Genomic DNA, 25,469 nt, shown 5'->3' with positions numbered 1-25,469 from the left:
AGATTATTAAAAATTCTGAGGAAGCACCGTGCTGCTATTGGATATACTCTTGATGATCTTAAGGGCATTAGTACCACTCTATGTCAGCACAAGATTAATATGAAACCTGGTGCTAAACCCGTTGTTGATCACCAACGACATTTGAATCCTAAGATCAAAGAAGTGGTAAGAACTAAAATACTAAAACTTCTGGAAACAGGTATAATCTACCCCATAGCTGATAGTAGATGGGTAAGTCTAGTTCATTGTGTCCCTAAGAAGGGATGTACCACTGTTGTTCATAATGATAAAAACGAACTCATTCCACAAAGAATTGTTACTTGCTATAGAATGGTAATTGATTTTCGAAAATTAAATAAAGCTACTAGAAAAGATCATTACCATCTACCTTTTATTGATCAAATCTAGAAAGATTATCTAAGCATACACACTTTTGTTTTCTTGATGGATATTCCGTTTTTTCTCAAACACCTGTCTCACAACCTGATCAATAGAAAACCACTCTAACTTGTCCTTTTGGAACATATTCTTATAGACGTATGCCTTTTGGTTTATGCAATACACCTGCTACCTTTCAAGGATGTATGACTGCTATATTCTCTGATTTTTGTGAAAAGAATGTTGAGGTTTTCATGGATCCATTAACGGAACTTCTTTTGATAATTGCTTAAGAAACCTTGATCGAGTTTTGCAGAGATGTGAATGAGGGAGTCCTGGACTAAGGGGTTCTCGGGCATCCGACCTATCGATATGGGCCGGACTATTGGGCCGTGAAACTACGGAGACAGAAGACTTTACCTGTGTCCGGATGGGACTCTCCTTGGTGTCGAAGGCAAGCTTGGCGATCAAATTATGAAGATTCCTTTCTTTGTAACCGACCTTTTGTAACCCTAGATCCCTCCCGTGTCTATATAAACCGGAGGGCTAGGTCCGTAGATAGACCCAGAATAATCATAGCCAGGCTAGACTTTTAGGGTTTAGTCATTATGATCTCGTGGTAGATCAACTCTTGTAATGCTCATATTCATCAAGATCAATCAAGTAGGAAGTAGGGTATTACCTCCATACAGAGGGCCCGAACCTAGGTAAACATTGTGTCCTTCGTCTCCTGTTACCATCAATCCTTGATGCACAGTTCGGGACCCCCTACCCAAGATCCGCCGGTTTTGACACCGACATTGGTGCTTTCATTGAGAGTTCCACTGTGCCATCCTCAAAAGGTTTGATGGTTCCTTCAATCATCTACGACGATGCTGTCCAAGGAGAAGTCTTCCTCCCCAGACAGATCGTCGTGTTCGGTAGCTTCACACTGCGGGCCAACTCGCTTGGCCATCTGGAGCAGATCGAAAGCTACGCCCCTGGCCACCAGGTCAGATTCGGATGCTTGAGCCACGTCGCAGATATCCATGGAGACTTGATCTTCGACGGATTTGAGACCATGGTAGCTACTCCCAGCAACCACAATGAACATGACTTAGATCTGTCAGCGGGCGATACGTAGGAAATTGCACCTGAAACCACTCTGACCTTAGATCCGAAGCAGGTCGCGCCATCCGAGGACAGGAAACTCAACCCCGCAACAGAGGCCGTAGACTCCATGGCGTTGGAGCCGCACACGGACTTAACTTCAAGTAACATCTGTGTCACCGGAGCTACGGACTCGTTTCCGGTTATAAGTTCCGAACTATGTGCGTCCGCGCATGTCGAACATGAATGGTCATCGATCACCGAATTCAGCGCCGCGGACATCTTCCGGCACTCGCCTTTGGGCGACGTGCTAAACTCGTTAAGAGCACTATCTTTAGTGGGAGCCTCACAGCCAAATTATGTATGGCTCGAACCGAAGGCTGATGATGGAGAATTTCACTACCCACCTACCGCCCACATCATAGCCACTGTCGAAGACTTAACCGACATGCTTGATTACGGCTCCGACGACATCGATGGTATGGACGATGATGCCGGAGAAGAAGAGGCCCAGAACCCGCCATTCACCGGACGCTGGACGGCCACTTCCTCGTATGATGTATACATGGTGGATGCACCAAAGGACAATAGCGGCGATGACAAGGAAGATCCAGCTGAGGATAAACCTTCCGAGATACAATCAAAGCGCCAGCGTCAGCGGCGCCGCTCTAAGTCACGCAGCAGTAAAGACAGCAACACCGGCACATGAGAAGATAACACTCCGGAAGGTGCCAAAGACAACGAAGACCCCGTTGATGCAGCTATTGAACAGGATGAACGGGAGGATGGGTAGGTTAGCCCTGGTAAACAGGCCACGCACGAAGACTCGGAGGATGGTAGTTATCTTCCGCTATCAGAGGATGAGGCGAGCCTCAGCACTGAGGATTTCATCATGCCTGAGGAACCTCTTGAGCAGGAGCGCTCCAAGCGCCAGCTAATATCCACTGCAAGGAGCCTGAAGAAGCAGCAGCAGCAGCTTCAAGCTGACCAAGATCTGCTCAACAATAAATGGACCGATGTCCTAGCAGCCGAAGAATACAGCCCCAAGCGCCCAGCCAAAAGTTACCCGAAGCACAAATTGCTACCTCAGTTCGATGACGAGGCACTGGACCACATACCACCATCGCGCAATGCGGCTGACCAACCACCACATGGTCGGGATAAATCGGCAACTCAAGCCGAATACCAGCCCGCCCCGCCTCATTGCAAAGGCAGAGGTAAATCAGCTCACGGTCATACATATGGCCTTTGACAGGACCTGAACAATAAAGCAGGACATACCAGATCGATCTACGTATTGCGAGGACGTGCCTCGACACGCGACGACGGCCATCTATTTGGACATGACAAACCTAGTCATGCGCAGCCTGAAAGCCGCAAACGGACCTCATCAGAGCTACGTCGCGATATGGCCCGATATAGAGGCGCCGCACACCCTCATTGCTTCACAGACGAAGTCATGGAACATGAATTCCCAGAAGGGTTCAAACCCGTGAATACAAAATCCGACGATGCAACCACAGACCCCGTGGTATGGATCGAAGACTTCATTCTCCATATTCATATGGCCCACGGCGATGACCTCCATACCATTAAATACCTCCCCCTCAAACTCAAAGGACCAGCCCGGCACTGGTTGAACAGCCTGCCCAAAAATTCCATCGGCAGCTTGGAGGACTTGGAAGAAGCCTTCCTAGATAACTTCGAAGGTACATATGTTTGACCTCCAAACACTGACGACTTAAGCCATATAGTTCAACAGCCCGGAGAGTCTGCCAGGAAATTCTGGACTAGATTCTTAACTAAAAAGAACCAGATCATCGACTGTCCGGATGCCGAAGCCCTAGTGGGCTTTAAACAGAGCATCCACGACGAATGGCTCGCCCGTCACCTCGGCCAAGAGAAACCAAAGTCCATGGCGGCCCTCACGACACTCATGACCCGCTTTTGTGCGGGCGAGGATAGTTGGCTGGCCCGTAGCAAAAACAATGCAAGCAACGCCAGCACCCCTGAAGCTAAAAATAGCAACGACAAGTCTCGACGCAATAGATACAAGCGTCGAAAGAACAATGACAACACCGAGGATACGGTGGTCAATGCCGGGTTCAGTGGATCTAAATCTGGTCAGCGGAAGAAGCCGTTCAAAAAGAACAATTCGGGCCCATCAGCTTGGACTGCATACTTGATCGTCCATGCCAGATTCACGGCACCCCAAACAAACCACCCAATCATACCAATAGAGATTGTTGGGTTTTCAAGTAGGCCAGCAAGTTAAATGTCGAAAGCAAGGATAAGGGATCACAAAGCGAGGACGATGACGAGGAGCCCCCGCCACTAAACACAGGGGGACAGAAGAAGTTTCCCCCTCATGTCAAAATGGTGAACATGATATACGCCACCCACATCCTCAAGAGGGAGCGCAAGCGCGCGCTTAGGGACGTCTATGCGATCGAGCCAGTCGCCCCAAAATTTAATCCATGGTCGTCATGCCCGATCACTTTTGATCGACGGGATCATCCGACCAGTATACGTCACAGCGGCTCAGTCGCACTGGTCTTGGACCCAATAATTGATGGGTTCCACCTGACGCGGGTCCTGACGGATGATGGCAGCAGCCTAAACTTGCTCTATTAGGATACAATGCACAAACTGGGCATTAACCCATCACGGATCAAACCCACAAAGACTACCTTTAAGGGAGTCATACCGGGCGTAGAGGCCCACTGCATGGGCTCAATCACACACTAAAGGTTGTCTTTGGATCTCCGGACAACTTCCGAAGTGAGGAGTTAATCTTCGATCTCGTCCCCTTTCGCAGTGGCTACCACGCACTACTCGGACGAACCGCATTTGCTCGATTCAATGCGGTGCCACTTACGCTTATGTCAAGCTCAAGATGCCCGGACCACATGGCGTCATAACAGTCAATGGAAACACGGAATGCTCCCTCCGCACCGGGGAGCACACCGCTGCCTTAGCGGCAGAGGTACAGGGTGGCCTTTTCAAGTAGAACCTCAATTCGGCAGCCGATCCCTCGGACACTGTCAAGAGAGTCTGAACCATTCTGCAAAAGGACAGCTCAGCTCGTCAAGAGCTCTACTAGCAATTCGGCCTCCGTCCGAGTCCTGATCAAGTGGCGACAATTGTACCTTGCGTACATAATTACGCACTAAAGTACCATGGACACGAATGGAGGCACAATCAGCTTGTGATCCGCAATACGGGTCGACCGCTTCGGACAAACATAATTTCAATATTTCCTTTTTTCCTTTTTATTTTCCTCTTTTTCACAGGCCTTTCCTGGTGACTTGACCATCGATTCTTTTCGAAGGATAAAAACAAACCAAGGCGACAAGAAGCATGGACGTACTGGGGAATCTTTAGGTGGTTTCTTTAACGATCCCTTTCACCTGTTTTTAGGACCCACACACAGCTCTCCCTTGGTTAAGGCATAGTAAGTAGCCTTTTGCTTATTGCATTATTTGTATAAATGCGCTTTAATGCACCAATGAAATTATCATAGAAACAGTTTGTGGTCCAAATTTTATGGCCCTAGCTTACCCCTTGTTCTTCTTCTGTTTCCCTTTGGTCTTTTCTTTTCTGGTAACTTTATCAGATAACACCCTACACTTTGGTGCGTTTCAATTTGCCAAGGGCTTCATAGCGCCCCATAGCATGGCAACAAAAGTCCGAACACTTTTACAGTACAGTTCGGCACCCCGAATTTAGCACTATATGCCTTGGCTCCGAATCATGTCTTTGGTCAATAGTTGGGTTGCCCGGCTCCTGTGCTTACTACATTACATTCCGCTATATCGGATAGGGTAGTAAAGGGAGCACTACTGCGATTGTGCCCTAGTTTACCCAAGTGTGCACCTCATTAGAGAAAGCCGAAAATTGACTGTCATGGTGCAGCGAGACCCGGTCAGCTCTTCGGAGGTCTCCAATCCTTAGAGATTTTTTCCGCATTATGCGAGGGATCGGTACTTACCCGATCAAGTGTTTATAGCATCCTAGTCCGGATACTAGGGGCTGCACCTATATTTCTATCTGTCAAACTCCTATGGCTAAGTGAGGGTGCTAAAGCCGCATAGTCCGATTGCCTGGTTCGTCGCGCTAAAGACATCCTTCAAGGACCAAACAATTGGATCAAGAGTGTTTAGATTACATCCCGAACACCCCCGTATTTCCTACGTGGGTGCAGAAGCCGCCGACTAGCCAACTCTCAGATTTCACATAACACGGACGAAGAGGAGGAGAAAGTATTTAACTAAACATTATATTACATAACGATTTTGTTTCATCATACAGGGCAAAGACAACATGATTGTATTCATTCGAAAATAGTGTCTAGCGCACATTGCATTGCCACAATGCGCGACCCCTCCAGGACATCTGCGAAATACTACTCAGGCGTGTGGTGCTCCTTGCCCTCTAGCGGCGCCTCGGTCGTCAGCTTGACGGTGTCCATCTTCGCCCACCATATCTTGACGCGGGCGAAGGCCATGCGCGCACCTTCAATGCAGGCCGATCGTTTGACGACGTCCAGCCAAAGACAGGCGTTCACCAGCCGCTTCACGAGTCCGAAGTAGCTGCCGGGCATAGCTACTTCAGACTCTGGGGTCGTATGGGTCTCCAGATCCGTGCTCAGAGGGGGGCCAAATTGAGTATGGCCCCCATCGTTAGTCTCCATGGTGGCCTATTCCCCATGTGTCCGGCGGCCGAGGTGTCGCCCTCCGGTGCTGCCTTGACGGCCTCCCGAACCTCTCCCTGGCTCGGGATGGTCCTTTAGGACAACACCTCGTCGTCTCCCTTGGCCTTGGGAGAGTAAGCGGATGGCGGTGTCTCGCTGGCCATCTCCTTTGAGTCCAATGAGCCTCTTGATGAGGATCGATGGGAGCTGTTGTGGGCTGGACTGCAATGACATGATTAAACCATGTAAAATACCATAAGGTGGAAAGGCCGGATAATTGGACGTGTACGGGTTCTTAGCACTCACGATGCGGCCAGGGGCTTGTTCCGGGGGCGTCAATCCGGACTGCTGTCGACGTCCCATGCGGAGCTGCCCATGAGTGCGCCTTTCCCCTTCTTGGGTGCCTCCGCCTCCAGAATTGTGGAGGCATCCCTCTTCTTCCTCCCCCCATCAGGGGGAGAATCGCTCTCCTCCTCCTCATCGTCGTTGTCTTCGATGGCGGTGGAGCAAGTCTTGTCTTCGGACGTCGCGTCCGAAGCGCCCTTGCGGTGGGGGCCACTCCGGACCCCCTTGGCCTTCCCCTTGGCCTTCTTCTCCGGCACCTTATAAGGCGCCGGCCCCAACATCTTCGCTAAATGCGGGATGACTGATTCTTCAGGCAGCGGAGCCGGACACTGGATCCGCTTCGCCCTCTCCATCCATTCCTGAAGAAGCAATGATAATAAAAGCTTAGATATCATCCTTGAAACAAGCAAGAAGAGTATGCGTTAAAAATAACATACCTCGTTGGCGAGGTGGTTAATGTCGTGCCCGTGGTCCAAGTCTGTGGCCGGCGGTGTCTCGTTGCCCTTGAAGAGAAACTTCCAGGCGTCTTCGTGAGTGGTTTCGAAGAGTCTCTTCAGGGTATGGTGCTTCTTCGGATTGAACTCCAATAAAGGGAAACTTTGGCTTTGGCACGGGAGAATCCGGCGAACTAGCATCACCTGGATTACATCGACGATCTTGATATCTTTGTCCACCATGCTTTGAACGCGCGGCTGCAGCGCTATCAGCTCATCTGACAAACACCAGTTTGGGCTCTTCTCAACCCAAGAGGTGAGTCACATGGGAGCGCCATAGTTGTATTCGGCAGCTGTGGCCCAGGTGGCGCCGCGGTGTTCTGTGATGTAGAACCACTGTTTCTGCCATTCCTTGACTCCACGAAAGTGCCTTTTGGCTAGGAGACATTGGTCAACTTGCTCATCATGGCACCTCCGCACTCCGCGTGCCGGCCATCCACCACCTTCGGCTTTACGTTGAAGACCTTGAGCCACCACCCAAAGTGGGCATGGATGCGGAGGAAGGCCTCACACACAACTATGAACGCCGAGATGTTGAGGAAAGAGTGCAAAGCTAGATCATGGAAATCTAGCCCGTAATTGAACATCATCCCGCGGACGAAAGGGTGGAGTGGAAACCATAGCCCGCGGAGGAAATGAGGGATGAATACCACCCTCTCATTGGGCTTCGGTGTGGGGACGACTTGCCCCTGGGCTGGAAGACGGGGGGTAATTTCCTTCGCCACATACCCAGCTGCCCGAAGCTCAGTAATATCCTTCTCCTTGACTGAGGAGGCCATCCACTTGCCTTAACCTCCGGATCCAAAATGGTTGAGTGCTCGCTCGAGTGGGGAAAAGATGAGAACTTAGGTGCTAGAGCTCAAGAGTGGAAGGGCAGAGGAAGAGAGAAGGCGTGGGAGAAGAAGGGGGAATCCTTATCCCCTTATAAAGGCAGTGAATATCGAATGCCTCCCCACTTGCCCTAATACACGCCTATTCCCAAGGGCTGTGTAAATGGCATGGTTGGGTTAACCACGCCCATATTGATGAGAATCCCGCAATGAGGGGACACGATCTCTGCTTTGACAAGACGTGCCAATGGAAACCGCATCTCGAAGTGTGGAACGACGGACAAAAATGGTTTGATGCATTGACCAAACAGACGTGATGTCATCTGGCAAAAAGTTGTTAGTAGATGGGACTCATGAAATATTATATTCCTTGTGGTTGTGTGTGGTACTTGTGTTGCAGATCTGGACACCTTTATTTTATCCGAAGACTATCTTGGAGTATTCAAAAAGTGGAACCCGCCTTGCAATGCCGAAGACAATCTGCACGCTGGACACATCATCATTGAAGCCTGGTTTAGGGGCTACCGAGGGAGTCCTGGACTAACGGATCCTCGGGCGTCCAACCTATCGATATGGGACAGACTGTTGGGTTATGAAGCTACGAAGACCAAAGACTTTACCCGTGTCTAGATGGGACTCTCCTTGGCGTGGAAGGCAACCTTGGCAATCAAACTATGGAGATTCCTTTCTTTGTAACCGACCTTGTGCAACCTTAGATCCCTCCCGTGTCTATATAAATCGGAGGGCTAGGTCCGTAGATAGATCCCGAATAATCATAGCCAGGCTAGACTTTTAGGGTTTAGTCATTACGATCTCGTGGTAGATCAACTCTTGTAATACTCATATTCATCAAGATCAATCAAGCAGGAAGTAGGGTATTACCTCCATAGAGAGGGCCCGAACCTGGGTAAACATTGTGTCCCCTGTCTCCTGTTACCATCGATCCTTGACGCATAGTTCGGGACCCCCTACCCATGATCCGCCTGTTTTGACACTGACAATGAACAAACTAATCTTGTCTTGAATTGGGAGAAGTGCCACTTTATGGTTAATGAAGGTATTGTCTTGGGGCATAAAATTTCTGAACGGGGTATTGAGGTGGATAAAGCTAAAGTTGATACAATTGAGAAAATGCCATGTCCTAAAGATATTAAAGGTATTCGTACTTTCCTTGGTCATACTGATTTCTATAGGATGTTTATTAAAGGTTTCTCTAAAATTTCTAGGCCTCTTACAAATATTTTACAAAAGGATGTTCCATTTGTTTTTTATGGTGATTGTGTAGAAGCCTTTGAAACACTTAAGAAAGCCTTAACTACTACACCTATTGTTCAACCACCTAATTGGAACTTACCTTTTGAAATTATGTGGGATGCTAGTGATTATGCTGTTGGTGCTGTTCTAGGACAAAGAGCTGATAAGAAATTAAATGTTATCTATTATGCTAGCAAAACTTTAGACAATGCCCAAAGAAATTATGCTACTACTGAAAAATAATTTTTAGGAGTTGTGTTTGCTTGTGATAAATTCAGATCTTACATTGTTGATTCCAAAGTAATTGTTCACATTTATCATGCTTCTATAAAATATCTTATGGAAAAGAAAGATGCTAAACCTGGACTCATTAGATGGGTTCTCTTGGTACAAGAATTTTATTTACATATCACTGATAGGAAACGAGCTGAGAACCCCGTAGCTGATAACTTGTCTAGGTTAGAAAATATTGTTGATGACCCACTACCTATTAATGATAGCATTCCTGATGAACAACTAGCTGCAATAATGTTTCTCATAATACTCCTTGGTATGCTGACTATGCTAATTATATTGTTGCTAAATTTATACCACCTAGTTTCACATACCAAAAAAAGAAAAAAAATTCTTCTATGAATTAAGACATTACATTTGGGATGACCAACATCTTTATGAAGAAGGAGTAGATGGTATTATTTGATGTTTTGTACCTTAGCATGAACAGGAACAAATCATACGGAAATTTCACTCCGAAGCTTATGGAGGACGTCATGTGGGATATAGAAATGCTCACTAGGTATTGCAATATGGTTTTTATTGGCCTACTCTCTTCAAGGATGCCCATAAGATTGTTTTATCTTGTGATGAATGTCAAAGGATAGGTAACATTGTTAAGCATCGGGAAATGCCTTGCTACTTCTTGAGCTTACGTTGGTTTTTCCCTTATAGAGGAAAGGGTGATGCGGCGAAGTAGAGATAAGTATTTCCCTCAGTTAGAGAACCAAGGTATCAATCTAGTAGGAGGTACAAGCAAGTCCCCAATCTATGCACCTGCACAAACAATCAAACATTGGCACCCAATGCGATAAAGGGGTTGTCAATCCCTTCACGGTCAATTGCAAAGGTGAGATATGATAGAGATAGATAAATATAAATAAAAGGTAAAATATTTTTCTATTTTTTGGTTTATAGATCTGAAAATAAAAGATTGCAAAATAGTAGATCGGAAACAAATGTGATGGAAAATGGACCAGGGGCCCATAGGTTTCACTAGAGGCTTCTCTCATGAAGGCAAATAATACGGTGGGTGAACAAATTATTGTCGAGCAATTGATAGAAAAGCGCAAAGTTATGATGATATCCAAGGCAATGATTATGCATATAGGCATCACATCCGTGTCAAGTAGACTGACTCGTAACTGCATCTACTACTATTACTCCACACATCGACTGACTCCTGCATGCATCTAGAGTATTAAGTTCAAGAGAACAGAGTAGCGCATTAAGTAAGATGACATGATGTAGAGGGTAAACTCAAGCAATATGATGAAAACCCCATCTTTTTATCATTGATGGCAACAATACAAATACGTGCCTTACTACCCCTACTTTATCACTGAGTGAGGACACTGCAAGATTGAACCCAAAACTAAGAAACTCTCCCATTGCAAGAAATACTAATCTAGTTGGCCAAACCAAACCGATAATTCGAAGAGAAATACAAAGATATCAAATCATGCATATAAGAATTCACAGAATATTCAAATGATATTCACAGATAATCTGATCATGAATCCACAATTCATCGGATCTCAACAAACACACCGCAAAAGAAGATTACATCGGATAGATCTCCAAGAACGTCGAGGAGAACATGGTATTGAGAATCAAAGAGAGATAAGAAGTCATCTAGCTACTAGCTATGGACCCATAGGCCTGAGGTAAACTACTGATGCTTCATTGGAAGGGAAATAATGTTGATGTAGATGCCCTCCGTGATCGAATCCCCCTCCGGCATATTACTGGAAAAGGCCCCAAGATGGGATCTCACGGGTACAGAAGGTGGCGGCGGTGGAAAAGTGGTTTCGTCATTCCCCCGAAGGGTTTTGGAATATGTGTGAATATATAGGACGAAGAGCTAGTTCAGGAGATCCCCGAGGGGGCCACAAGGCAGGGGCGCCCCCCTAGGGCGCACCCTCCACCCCTGCCGCTGCCTCGTGGCTCTTTTGGCTTGGACTCCAAGTCCCCTGGGTGTCTTCTGGTCCAAGAAAAATCATCACCAAGTTTAGTTCTGTTTGGACTCCGTTTGATATTCCTTTTCTGTGAAACTCAGAAACAAGGAAAAAACAGAAACTGGAACTGGGCTCTAGGTTAAAAAGTTAGTCCCAAAATAATATAAATAGCATAATAATGCATATAGAACATTCAAAACAGATAATATAATAGCATGGAACAATCAAAAATTATAGATACGTTGGACACGTATCATGCCTACGAATTATTCACTTGTTGAATAATTTGATGTTTGGGGTTTTCATTACATGGGACCTTTTCCTTCCTCTAATGGGTATACACATATTTAATTTGGTTGCTGTTGGTTATGTTACTAAGTGGGTAGAAGCTATTCCAACTAATAGTGTTATTCATAACACCTCCATTAAAATGCTTTAAAAAGTTATTTTCCCAATGTTTGGAGTCCCTAGATATTTAATGACTGATGGTGGTTCACACTTTATTCATGGCGCTTTCCGTAAAATGCTCGCTAAATATGATGTTAACCATAGAATTGGTTCACCTTATCATCCTCAATCTAGTGGTCAAGTTGAACTTAGCAATAGGGAAATAAAATTAATATTACAAAAAATCGTCAATAGGTCACGAAAGAATTGGTCTAAGAAATTAGATGATGCACTTTGGGCTTACAAAACAGCATATAAAAATCCTATGGGTATATCTCCATATAAAATGGTTTATGGAAAAGCTTGTCATTTGCCTCTTGAGTTAAAACATAAATCATATTGGGCAATTAAAGAACTCAATTATGATTTCAAACTTGACAGGGAAAAGAGGTTATTTGATATTAGCTCACTAGATGAATGGAGAACCCAAGCTTATGAAAATGCCAAACTATTCAAAGAAAAAGCTAAAAGGTGGCATGACAAAAGAATCCAAAAGCAGGAATTCAAATTTGTGAACATGTTCTTTTGTACAACTCTCGTTTTAGATTCTTTGCAGGAAAACTTCTTTCCAAATAGGAAGGACCTAATATTATCGAAGTGGTTTATCATTCTAGAACCATTATGATCAATAATGACGAAGGCACTAATCCAAAGGTGGTCAATGGGCAAAGAATTAAGCACTATATCTCAAGTACGCCTATTAATGTTGAAACCAATATTATCCAAACCATGACACCGGAGGAAGGCATAAAATAAACCGTCCAGAACACTCCAGAACCCTGAAAGAGGAGGTACATGATACGGTAAGTAAACGGAATCCAAAAAATTCGCAAAATATTTTATGTCAGTTTTGGAATATTAGAAAAATTAGGAAAATAAGAAACAACCAGGAAGATAGCCTAGGTGGGCACGATACACCAGGGCGCGTCTGCCCTTCCTGGCGCGCCCTAGTGGGTTGTGCTCCCCACGGGAACCTTCCCAACTCCGTTTTCCTCCCGTTTGCTTGTTTCCCAAGATAAAAAAATCTTTATATACCCCTTGGACGTATTGACCACCGTATCGCAGAGAAATTTTCTGTTCTTTTTTTCATGTTGTTTTCCTGTCAGATCTAAATCGCCATGTCTCCAACCTCCTCCAAGGACAAGTTCTTTGAGAAGGTCATCAATCCGTACTTGTCAGAGGTGATGAAGCACCATCAAGCCATTGGGATGCGTGAGGGGGTGCTTCACATCCGGGATGTTCAGGGGCCTAAGAGGACGGGGAGCGTGGAGGCCAGGCTTGAGCCGGTGGAACAAGACATCTTCAAGTGTCAAGGGATGGTGGAGCGTGGTCTCAGCGCCAATCACTCCATGATCATGGCATTCACCCATGATCACATGGTGGATGGTTGGTCCATGAAGGACATAGTCTTCACCTTCAATGAGCAAAGCAATTTTCTGCAAAGCCAAATCTATGATCTTCAAAACCAAGTTTTTGAGTATGAAGCAAGGTTTGAAGGTATGAGTTTAGCCGCCAGTTGCAGGACCTGGAGACTCGTGCACCCACTCTTGATGGTGAGACCCTACCCTGGAAGACGGAGGACAAACCTACTACCTCATCACCACCACCATCATCATCTTCCCCACCAAAGGAGACTTGAGTACATGGGTATGGGCACCCCCTTGGCTTTTGCCAAGCTCGGGGGAGATTCCCCAATATCGTATCACCATACTTTTATGACCTTTACCTATGTTAGTTAAATCTTTAGTTATATCATGAATTAGTTGAATAAATGTGTAGCATGATCTATTATCGAGTGTTAGTTTTGTGATCTATCTATCTATGTAATCGAGTGAGAGTAATATAATAAAGTTTAGTTTGAGTTCTGCTTCTTTACTTTTATGTTTCAATCAAAATAAAGGAAAATAATGAGAAAGATCATATGCTAGTCTTATGGTAAGTAATGACATCACATAACGAAAGGTACAAGTGGCAAAAAAAATTGAAAGTTGAAAAACATAGCATTGGTCAATGATGCAATTCATGAAAGAATTAATAAGGGAAGATAAGATTCACATGCAAATACACTATCTTGGACATCTTTTATGATTGTGAGCTCTCATTAAATATTATGTGCTAAATTTTTTGACATTGGACAAGGAAGATAACATAATGATTTATGTCACTTCATATTCACATAGAAGTTATATTGTCATAGATCCTTCAACATGTGGTGCTTGCCCAATATATTTGCTAGCCAAAAATCCTCACTAAGTAGAGATACTACTTGTGCATCCAAAAACCCTTAAACCCAAAATCTTGTTTTGAGAGTTCACCATACCTACCTATAGATTGAGCAAGATCCTTCAAGTAAGTTGTCATCGGTGCAATAAGGCAATAAAAATTGCTTCTAGATGTGTTTGACCATTTAGTGTAAGAGAAAATTGACCGTTGTACGAACTTGTGATGGCAAACTAATAAAAGCGACGGACTACATAATAAAGCTTGCTATCATAAGGGGCAATATAACATGACATTCTTTTGCATTAAGAGGTTGAGCATACAAACCATAAAGCACATGACAACCTCTGCTTCCCTCTGTGAAGGGTCTATCTTTTACTTTATGTATTTACTTTTCATGCAAGATCCAAAGTATTATTCCCAATTCCTTTTTTTATTTTTCTCTCTTTTTGCAAGCATCATGTGGTGGGGAAAGATCTAGGCACATATACCTAGTTGGATATGAGTGAGCATGAGTTATTAGTGTTGACATCACCCTTGAGGTGAATGAGTTGGGAGGCGAAATTATAAGCCCATATCTTTCTATGTGACAGGTTGAAACTTTTTGCTTGTGTTTGTACGGTGAGTGTTAGCAATCATAGAAGGTTAAATCATGGTTGAGTATGTGGACTTGCCAAAAGGCTCTGATATGAGACCCTTCCTGAAAACATGATGAATTGTAGTTGCAAAGTGGACCGAGAACATAGTTTGTTGGTTTTCAATAGATTTTATGCTTTTTTACTTCGGTGTTGTGATGAATTGTTACTTGTTCATGAGAAGTTATATGATAAAGTTTTTTGATAAAATTTTATAATAAAGTTTGTTGTTGTTATGATAATAAGCATGGTGCTACTATGTCTGTATTTTGTTTTTATCGACAGGTCTCTCTCTCTCACTAAGCATGTGGACATATTTTCGATATCGTTGTTTCGCTTCAGGACAAGCGAGGTCTAAGCTTGGGGGAGTTGATACGCCCATTTTGCATCATGTTTTCCTACTGTTATTTATAATGTTTTTATGCATAATAATGCTTTATGGAGTAATTCTAATGCCTTTTCTCTCTTAATATGCAAGGTTTACACAAAGAGGGAGAATGCCAGCAGATGGAATTCTAGACCTGAAAAGGCTACGTCAGAGCTACCTATTCTGCACAACTCCAAATGAGCTGAGAATTTACAGAGAATTATATTGGATATATAAAAAATACTGGAGAAAATAGCTACTCGAGGGGGGCCACTTGGTGACCACAAGACACTAGGGCGTGTATGTAAAAAATGGAGCACATAACTACCAAAGGGGGCCACCTGGTGACCACAAGACACCAGGGCGCGCTAGGCCCCCCAAGCACGCCATGGTGGGTTGTGGTCAGCCTAGCCCACCTCTGATGCCCATCTTCTGGTATATAAGTCATTTTGATCTAGAAAAAATAAAGGGAGGACTTCCGGGATGGAGCACCGCCGTCTCGAGGAGGAACTTGGGCAGGAGGACTTCTGTCCTCCGGCAGAGCTATTCCACCAGGGGAACTTCCGTCCCGGAGGGTGAAATCGAAGCCATTGTCATCACCAACAACCCTCTCATCTTTGGGAGGCCAATCTCCATCAACATCTTCAACAACACCATCTCCTCTCAAACCCTAGTTCATATCTTATGTTCAATCTTTGTACTAGAACCTCAGATTGGTACCTGTGGGTCACTAGTAGTGTTGATTACATCTTGTAGTTGATTACTATATAGTTTACTTGGTGGGAAATTATATATTCAGATCCATTATGATATTTAACACCCCTCTGATCTTGAGTATGAATATCATTTGTGAGTATTTACTTTTGTTCTTGAGGTCACGGGAGAAGTCATGTTCCAAGTAATCATGTGAACTTGATATGTGTTCAATATTTTGCTGATATGTATGTTGTGGATCCCTTAGTGGTATCATGTGAACGTCGACTACATGGAACTTCACCATATTTGGGCCTAAGAAAATGCATTGTGGACTAGTTATTAGATGATGGGTTGCTAGAGTGACAGAAGCTTAAACCCTAGTTTATGTGCTACTACGTAAGGGATCGATTTGGATCCAAATGTTTAATGCTATGATTAGATTTTATCTTAATACTTTCCTCATAGTTGCGGATGCTTGCAAGGGGGTTAATCATAAGGTAGAGGTTTGTTCAAGTAAGAACAACACCCAAGCACCAGTCCACCCACATAACAAATTATCAAAGTAGCGAACGCAAATCAAACCAACATGATGAAAGTGACTAGATGAAATTCCCGTGTGCCTTCAAGAACACTTTGCCTATTATAAGAGACCGTTTTGGCATGTCCTTTGCCACAAAAGGATTGGGCTACATTGCTGAGCTTTATTTGCTATTATAGTTACTTGTCCGTTACAAATTATCTTCCTATCAAAGTAACTATTACCGACTATTTCAGTGCTTGTAGAGAAATATCTTGTTGAAAACCACTTGTCATTTCCTTTTGGTTCAACACTATTACTTATCAAAAGGACTATGCTTGATCCCCTATACTTGTGGGTCATCATCTCCCTAGCCCTCTTGACAACTGGCGGTAGTGGGCTTGATGGATGGGAAGCCTAACCTTCCTTGGAAAGCTCTGCTCGGGAGGAGGAAGGCTTGAGCTTGGCTTGCCGGACGGATTGCCACCGTATCATCTCCTAACGCCCCGTCTTGCTGTTTGATTTCCTCACCACGGGGGCAGACCGGGACGGGGGAGTTCCCGCAGGCTCGTGGCTACCCCTACTTCGGAGACGGCGCGACGGCTCAGAGACCTGTAGCTCCTCTCTAGGCTTCCCGGCAGGCTCCGCCTTAGCGATTTCATCCCCGCCAAACTCGTCCCGCCTCTCGTCGGCAGGCTCTTCATCACCGTCGTCATCATCATTGAGGGAGTCCTGGATTAGGGGGTATCTAGACAGCCGGACTATACCCTTTGGCCGGACTGTTGGACTATGAAGATACAAGATTGAAGACTTCGTCCCGTGTCCAGATGGGACTCTCCTTGGCGTGGAAGGCAAGCTTGGCAATACGGATATGTAGATCTCCTTCCTTGTAACCAACTCTGTGTAACCCTAGCCCCCTCCGGTGTCTATATAAACCGGAGGGTTTAGTCCGTAGGACGGACAACAATCATACCATAGGCTAGCTTCTAGGGTTTAGCCTCTTTGATCTCGTGGTAGATCAACTCTTGTACTACTCATATCATCAAGAACAATCAAGCAGGACGTAGGGTTTTACCTCCATCAAGAGGGCTCGAACCTGGGTAAACATTGTGTCCCCTGCCTCCTCTTACCATCCACCTAGACGCACAATTCGGGACCCCCTACCCGAGATCCGCCAGTTTTGACACCGACATTGGTGCTTTCATTGAGAGTTCTTCTGTGTCATCACCATAAGGCTAGATGGCTCCTTCAATCATCGATAGCGATGCAGTCCAGGGTGAGACTTTTCTCCCCGGACAGATCTTTGTATTCGGCAGCTCCGCACTACGGGCCAACTCGCTTGGCCATCTAGAGCAGATCGAGAGCTATGCCCCTGGCCACCAGGTTAGGTTTGGAAGCATAAGCCACATAGCCGACATCCACGGAGACTTGATCTTCGACGGATTCAAGCCCTCGCCGAGTGCGCCGCACGGTCACGATGAGCATGATTTAGCTCTACCATCGGACAGTGTTCGGGAGATCGCACCGGCGACCACCCCGACCCTCAATTCGGAGCCAGTTGCGCCATCCAAAGACGGGTGGATAGACCCCGCCATGGAGGCCACACTCTCAGTGGCGATAGAGCCAAATACTAACTTCACCCCTAACGAGAGCCGTGTCGCCGAACTGCCGGATTCTTCCCCGGCCACGGACTCCGAACCGCCTGCGCCTGTGCCTATCGAATCCGACTGGGCGCCGATCATGGAGTTCACCTTCGCGGATATCTTCCAGCACTCGCCCTTCGGCGACATACTGAATTCATTAAAGTCTCTCTCCTTGTCAGGAGAGTCCTGGCCGAACTATGTCCGGCAGGATTGGGATGTGGATGACAAAGAAATTCGCCACCCACCCACCACCCACTTAGTAGCCACTATCGATGATTTAACTGACATGCTCGACTCCGAAGACATCGACGGTATGAACGACGATGCAGGAGACGGGAAGGAGCCACTGCCCACAGGGCACTGGACGCCCACTTCATCATATGATGTATACATGGTGGACACACCCAAAGAAAACGACGACAAGGAACGGAAGGACGCAGCGAAGGATCGTTCCCTCAAGAAGCAGTCAAAGTGGCGGCGTAAGCGCCACTCCAAATCCCACCTCGGCAGAAACAACGATCATATAGACCCAGCGATAGAGCAGGGTGAGCCAGCGGACGACAAACACGACATTGAACCACCGTCCGACCACCGCAACACGGAGAATCAAACCGAACAACCTGACCCCGGCGAAGATAACAGTCCGGATGACATCGCACCAGACAGGCACCCGGAGCAACAGAATACCCATCAAAGGCTTGTTGCCACTGTGAGGAGTCTAAAAGAGCAGAAGCAAAGGCTCAGGGCTGCACAAGACACACTCAGAATTAGATGGAGTAAAGTACTCAACACTGCAGCAAAATACGGCGGTAGTCGCCACACAAAGAGCTACTCGAAGCGAAAGCTGCTACCTGAATTCGATGAGGAGGCCTTAGATCCCCCGCAATCAAAAAACAAAACAGCCATCCGGTCGGATAGACGACCTCGTGGCCAACTTAGAGCGGCAAACGACGCCGCACACAAGCCAGTACGCGATCCACGTGAGGGCTCGCATCAAACGGAAGGCGCAACCAGATCCATCTACGGGCCAAGCAAGCGCGCTCCAGCACACAATGCAACACAACAAAAATCTGAACACCACGATACACCCAAATACAGGGGTGCCGCACACCCCCTATGTTTCACCGATGAGGTGCTGGACCATGAATTTCCAGAGGGATTCAAACCCATAAACATAGAGGCGTACGATGGAACGACATGCCCGGGGGTCTAGATTGAGGACTACATCCTCCATATCCACATGGCTCGAGGAGACGATCTCCACGCCATCAAGTACTTACCCCTCAAGCTCAAAGGGTCAACTCAGCACTGGCTTAAAAGCCTCCCCGAAAACTCCATTGGAAGCTAGGAAGAGCTCGAAGATGCTTTTCGGGCAAATTTTCAAGGGACCTATGTCCGACCACCGGATGCAGACGATTTAATTCATATAACTCAACAGCCCAGAGAGTCAGCCTGAAAGCTTTGGAACAAGTTTCTCACTAAAAAGAACCAAATAGTCGACTGTCCGGACACCGAAGCCTTAGCAGCTTTCAAGCACAGCGTTCGAGACGAATGGCTTGCCCGACACCTCGGCCAAGAAAAGCTAAGAACAATGGTAGCATTAACAAGCCTCATGACCCGCTTTTGCATGGGTGAGGACAGCTGGTGAGCCTGATGCAGCACCAGCGACCCAAGTACATCCGAAGTCAGGGACGGAAATGGGAAGCCACGGCGCAGCAAAAACAAGCGCCGGAATAAAGAAGACAACCCGAAGAGCACGGCGGTAAATGCCAGATTCATAAGCTCTCGGCCAGGTCAGCAAAAGCTGCCCTCCAAAGGCAACAGAGACGAACTGTCCAGCCTAAACAAGATTCTGGACAAAATATGCCAGATCCACAGCACCCCTGATAAACCTGCAAACCATACCCATAGAGAATATTGGGTCTTCAAGCAGTCCGACAAGCTCAACGCCGAACACAAGGGGCCGGATACACCAAGCGAAGACGAGGGCGAGCCTCGCAAGAAAAGCACTGGGGAACAGAAGAAATTCCCACCAGAAGTCAAAACAGTAAACGTGTTACACATGACAAAGGGGAGAAACAAAGCGGCACTCCTAGAGACACATGCCCCAGGGCCTATCACCGCGGAGTTCTGCCACTGGTCATCCCAACCGATCACCTTTGACCATCGGGATTACTCGGCAAGTATCTGGCATGCAGGATGGGCTGCCTTGGTGTTAGACCCGATAATTGACGAATACCAATTCACACGAGTCCTGATGGACGGCGGCAGTAGTTTAAACCTGATATATCAGGACACAATCCACAAAATGGGGATAGACCCAACAAAAATTAGCCATAGCAATACTACCTTTAAATGAGTAATGCTAGGCCCAGAAGCCCGTTGCACGGGCTCCCTGCTACTAGAGGTTATATTCGGCTTTCCCGATAACTTCCGCAGTGAAAATTTAACCTTCCACATCGCTCCGTTCCAAAGTGGCTATCAAGCACTACTCGGACGCGAAGCTTTCGCTCGCTTTAAGGCAATACCGCATTACACTTCTCTCATGCTTAAGATGCCCAGTCCACGTGGCATCATTACAGTAAATGGAAATATTGAGCGCTCCTTGCGCGCGGAAGACCGTGCGGCCGCCTTGGCAGCCGCACACTAGACGGCCTCACCAACTAGAGCATCTGACAGGTTGTTAAGACCACGGACACGATTAGACGAGTCCGGTGTAGCTAGATATAATTGATACAGGTTTGATGGCTATACCCCTATAACAATACAAGGGGCTCAACATGTGCAAACAAGTGACAATTAGATTCAACTTTACTCATCTTGAAATGTACATGGTTTATTTAGTATAACCTACCTTTTTGCACGACAACTTTTCAACTAAGTTCCTCTCTTTTACAGATGCCATCATGCTACACCCGTCCAGGATATGGCACAACGGAGACACAGGCGCAGACGTGCAGCAGGGACCCATTCCAAGGATTCTTTTTAGATTAAGACCCTGCATAAACCTTTTTGACTGTCTCTTGTTGATACACATCCCTCGGATTCTGAGTACAATTGAGAAGGATGCTGACGTATTGGCATGTGGCCACGTCAGAATATTGCACGTACCTGGACACCAGGGGCTTATTACAAACGGCATTATTTTAGCCCGGTTTACATCATAAAGACCGAATACCTTAGGGAGTGTTCGGCATCGCGAGTTTGGCCTTATATGCATCAGCTCCGAATCATGTCTTTGGTCAAATGTTGGGTTTGCTCGGCTCCTGTGTTTTGCTGCCTTACGTTCCGCTCTATCGGCTAAGGCATCACCAGGAGAACTAGAGCGATTGTGCCCTGGTTCATCCGGACGAACACCTTAGTAGAGAAAGCCGAAAACTGACTGTCATGATATAGCGTGAGACTGGTCAACCACTCGATGACCTAGCGGAATCTTCGGGATTCCTCCGCCTTAATGAAGGGCCGTTTCCCGGCCAGGCATGTACGCGCCCCGAATCGGATGAGCGTGGAGCCACCAGGGGCCATATAGTAGCCCCACTGTCAAACTCCTCTGGTTAAGTGAAAGTGTTAAAGCATTATAGTCCGATTTCCTAGTTCGCTGCGCTATCACCTTCTTAATGGACCAAGACATTGGATCAAGTGTGAATATGCGTCTTTTGCGAACACCCCCGCATTATATGCATGGGGGATGAAGCCGACGACTACCATCTTTCAGGTTATATACATGTATACATAAACGGCCGCACAGGAGGCATCATAGTACTTTCGGGCAAAGGTATAAATACAGCCTTGATAAACTCAATAAAACATTGTTTTTACAATGGGAATACATGTCACTTAAACATAATATTCTTCGAGCACTGAGGCTCTATCAAACGAGCGCCTTCAAGAACTTCTTCAAAGTAGTGCTCGGCAGCCACTCGGCCTATGGCCGAAACCTGTGCCGCAACAGTGGCGGCATCCATCTCCACCCAGTATGTTTTGACATGGGCAAGGGCCATCCACGAGCCTTCTATGCATGCCGACCTCTTTACAGCATCGATGCGTAGCACATCACCAAGGAATTGTTGCACTAAGCTAAAGTAGCTATTCGGCCTTGGCCCTCTTGGCCACAAATGATCCACAACGGACCTCATGGCAAGTCCGGATAATCTATGGAGCTCGGCCCAACTGGTCAATCGCTCATTCAGCAACAGCGGACAGACTGGAGCGTGAAATTGTGACCAGAATAGCTTCTCCACTTCAGGACCTTTCTGATCCATGAAGTACTCGGCCGCACCAGCAGCACTTGCAGCCAAATCCATGTACTCGTCCGCAGAACTCCATAGCCGGTCCATAGGAGCATATTTCGGATCTCCGAACTTAGTCCGCAACAAGAAGGGCTTCCCAGAAACAATATCCGCAGCTTGATTTAGCTCCTCCTTCGTTGCTCTAATTTTGGAGCGGGATTCCTTGGCAGCCACCCGGGCCTTCTCCAGGTCTGTTGCCTTCGCCCGGTTTTCCTCTTTAAGAAGCCGGTAATGGTCAGCAGCATCTTTTAACTCTACAGCCATCTTGGCTATTCTTTCTTTGCCCGCGCAATGCACGGCCTGTTCGGCCTTAACTCTTCGGCCGCCTTTAAAGCGGCCACATTGCTACTCCTTCCTTGCTCCTTGGCTCGGGCAAGCTCCGCCCGAAGGGTCTCCACGGTGGCAGCTCCATCTGCAGTCACAACATATTAAAGATATTGGTATCATGCTGCTCTTATTATGTGACAATCACCAGAAAAATCACCTACCCTGTGCCTCGTCAAGCTACTTGTTGACAAGCACGATGTCGGCATCTGCCGCATCCAGCTGCCGCTTTAGTTCGGCAAACCCATCAGTCTGGCTAGCCACTGGAGCTTCAGCCACCTGCCCATAAAGGCGGTCTGGTTATTACCTAGGACTATGATCCTCTATTTGCCGCCGTTTTCGACGACTATCAGAGTCTTAGGGGCTACTATCTACACGGGGCACATCTAAAATTGTGCGTTACTTTCAACAAAGTACATCATTTCGTGTACCTCAAAACCTGTCAGTAGACTCATAAAGGCTTCATGCAACTCGCTTTCGGCGGACGAAATCCTTTCAATCACCATACCCATCAATGTGCGGTGCTCTTCTGAGATAGCCGCTTGCTTTAGCAGATCCCTCAGTACATCTGACCGCACACCAGACGGTGCCGGACTCTTTTGATTGCTCTCTTCAAGAGACGGATACTGAGGACTTAGGGTGGCCATAGGATTACCTTCTGGCCTTGCCGGATCAAGAGAAACCCTCCACGACGACACCTCGGGGTCACCCACCTCATGAGGCGGTATGGCAGGGGGAGGCGTTTCGCTCTCCATCATCTCTGAAAGAAGATCCCCTGAAGACGAGCTCTGCTGAGAAGGGCTAAGATCCGAACTACAAGATAAATGCCTCAGTTATTTTCCTCAGAGGTAAAGTGAGATATTTTCATTTACCCTTTTACTTACAGCTCGGTGGAGGGCTAATTCCCTTGAGGGCATAGTGTGGCTAGGGTATTCCCTAGGGCAGGACCCTCCAGCGGAGATTTCTTCCCCCGTTTGGAGACCGTTGTCTTCGGGTCCTCACAGGCGGTTCTCTTCCGTCCCTGGGGAGAGGAAGTTTCAGTTCCTCCCCCCGGCTAACCTCCTTCGCGGAGGCACTAGCCTCCTGGTTCCCCCCTTTGTCTTCTCCTAAGGGCGCCTAATAAGGCGCGATCTCCAGCATCCTGGTTAGCACAGGATTTGGTGAGGTCTCAGGGAGGGGGGGGGGCAAACACCTGATCAACTTTGCCTTCACTATCCAATCATGGGTCAAAGAGCGGCTTTTTAGGGAAATGTTATGATAAATAAACGGACAGTGTGTTCGGATGCGGGGCTACTTTCTTGGGTATCCGGGCGATTGCAACTCAGACCTGCATCCTTAGTGATGTCTGGACACATTATTTGTGGTCCGAAGAACAATTTGTACATCTCTTCGTGCGTCATGCCGAGGAAATGTTGAATAGCTCGCGGTCCTTCCAGGTTGAATTCCCACATGCGAAGGGGCCGGCGTTTGCAAGGCTGAACTTGACGAACTAGCATGACTTGCACTATCATAACCAGACTGAAATCTTTCTCAAAGAGAGCTCAGATATGGCTTTGCGGCATTGGCACGTCCTTGGCTGGACCCCAGCTCAGCCCCCTGCTGATCCATGACATCAGTTGTGGTGGGGGGCCTGAGCGAAAGGTGGGGGCAGCTACCCACTTGGCACTTCGGGGAGCTGTGATGTAGAACCACTCCCGCTGCCACAATCCGGACACCTCTGGGAAGTAACCCTCAGGCCATGGAGCATCGGCAATTTTGCTTATCGAAGCACCTCTGCACGCTGCGTGTTGCCCCTCGATCATCTTCGGCTTTACATTGAAGGTCTTGAGCCACGGGCCGAAGTGAGGGGTAATGCGGAGGAAGGCCTCACATACGACAATAAATGTTGAGATGTGAAGAAGGGAATCCGGGGCCAGATCGTGAAAATCTAGCCCGTAATAGAACATAAGACCCCTAACAAAGGGATCCAGAGTGAGGCCTAGTCCTCGGAGGAAGTGGGAGACGAACACGACGCTCTCGTTGGGTTCGGGAGTAGGGACGACTTGCCCTCGGGCAGGCAGCCGATGCGAAATTTTGGCGGTCAGATATCTGGCCTCTCTCAACTTCTTGATGTCCTCCTCCATGACGGATGAAGGCATCCACCGACCTTGAAGGTTGGATCTAGACATAGTTGAAGGTCCAAAGTGCCTAAACCTGGGCTTTGGGTGTTAGAACTCGAGGCGGGAGGCGGATTCGATTAAGATCGAGAGGAAAAGGCCTTGTCCCCTTTATAAAGAGGGTGAATATCAAGCGTCCTCCTCGTGGCCGTTTGGGACTTGCCTAAGATCTAGGAGTCCTACCAATATGCATGGTTGGGTTACCCATGTGCGTATTGATGAGAATCCCATAATAAAGGGGACACAATCTCTGCTTCGACAAGACGTGCCAAGGAAACCGCCTCATGAAACACGCTGAGATTGGTTATGAAAAATGATTCGAATAAAGACCTGGCTGTGGTGTGATGCGACACTACGGGGTACGTCAGCAGATTAGATTTATGTAAATATTGTTCTCTCTATGGTGGTATGTCGAACTTGTTTTGCAGAGTCGGACACGATCCTCGTGTTCAAAATCTTCTATGAAGTATTCGGAGGAGGAACCCCCTTGCAATGCCGAAGACAATCTGTGTGCCGGACTCATCGTCATTAAAGCCTGGTTCAGGGGCTACTGAGGGAGTCCTGGATTAGGGGGTATCCGGACAGCCGGACTATATCCTTTGGCCGGACTGTTGGACTATGAAGATACAAGATTGAATACTTCGTCCCATGTCCAGATGGGACTCTCCTTGGCGTGGAAGGCAAGCTTGGCAATACAGATATGTAGATCTCCTTCCTTGTAACCGACTCTGTGTGACCCTAGCCCCCTCCGGTGTCTATATAAACCAGAGGGTTTACTCCGTAGGATGGACAACAATCATACCATAGGCTAGCTTCTAGGGTTTAGCCTCTTTGATCTCGTGGTAGATCAACTCTTGTACT

Source organism: Triticum aestivum, chromosome 1A, assembly GCF_018294505.1.
Source record: "Triticum aestivum cultivar Chinese Spring chromosome 1A, IWGSC CS RefSeq v2.1, whole genome shotgun sequence".
In the NCBI taxonomy this organism is placed as follows: Eukaryota; Viridiplantae; Streptophyta; class Magnoliopsida; order Poales; family Poaceae; genus Triticum; species Triticum aestivum.
Note: the sequence above shows the minus strand (reverse complement) of the source record.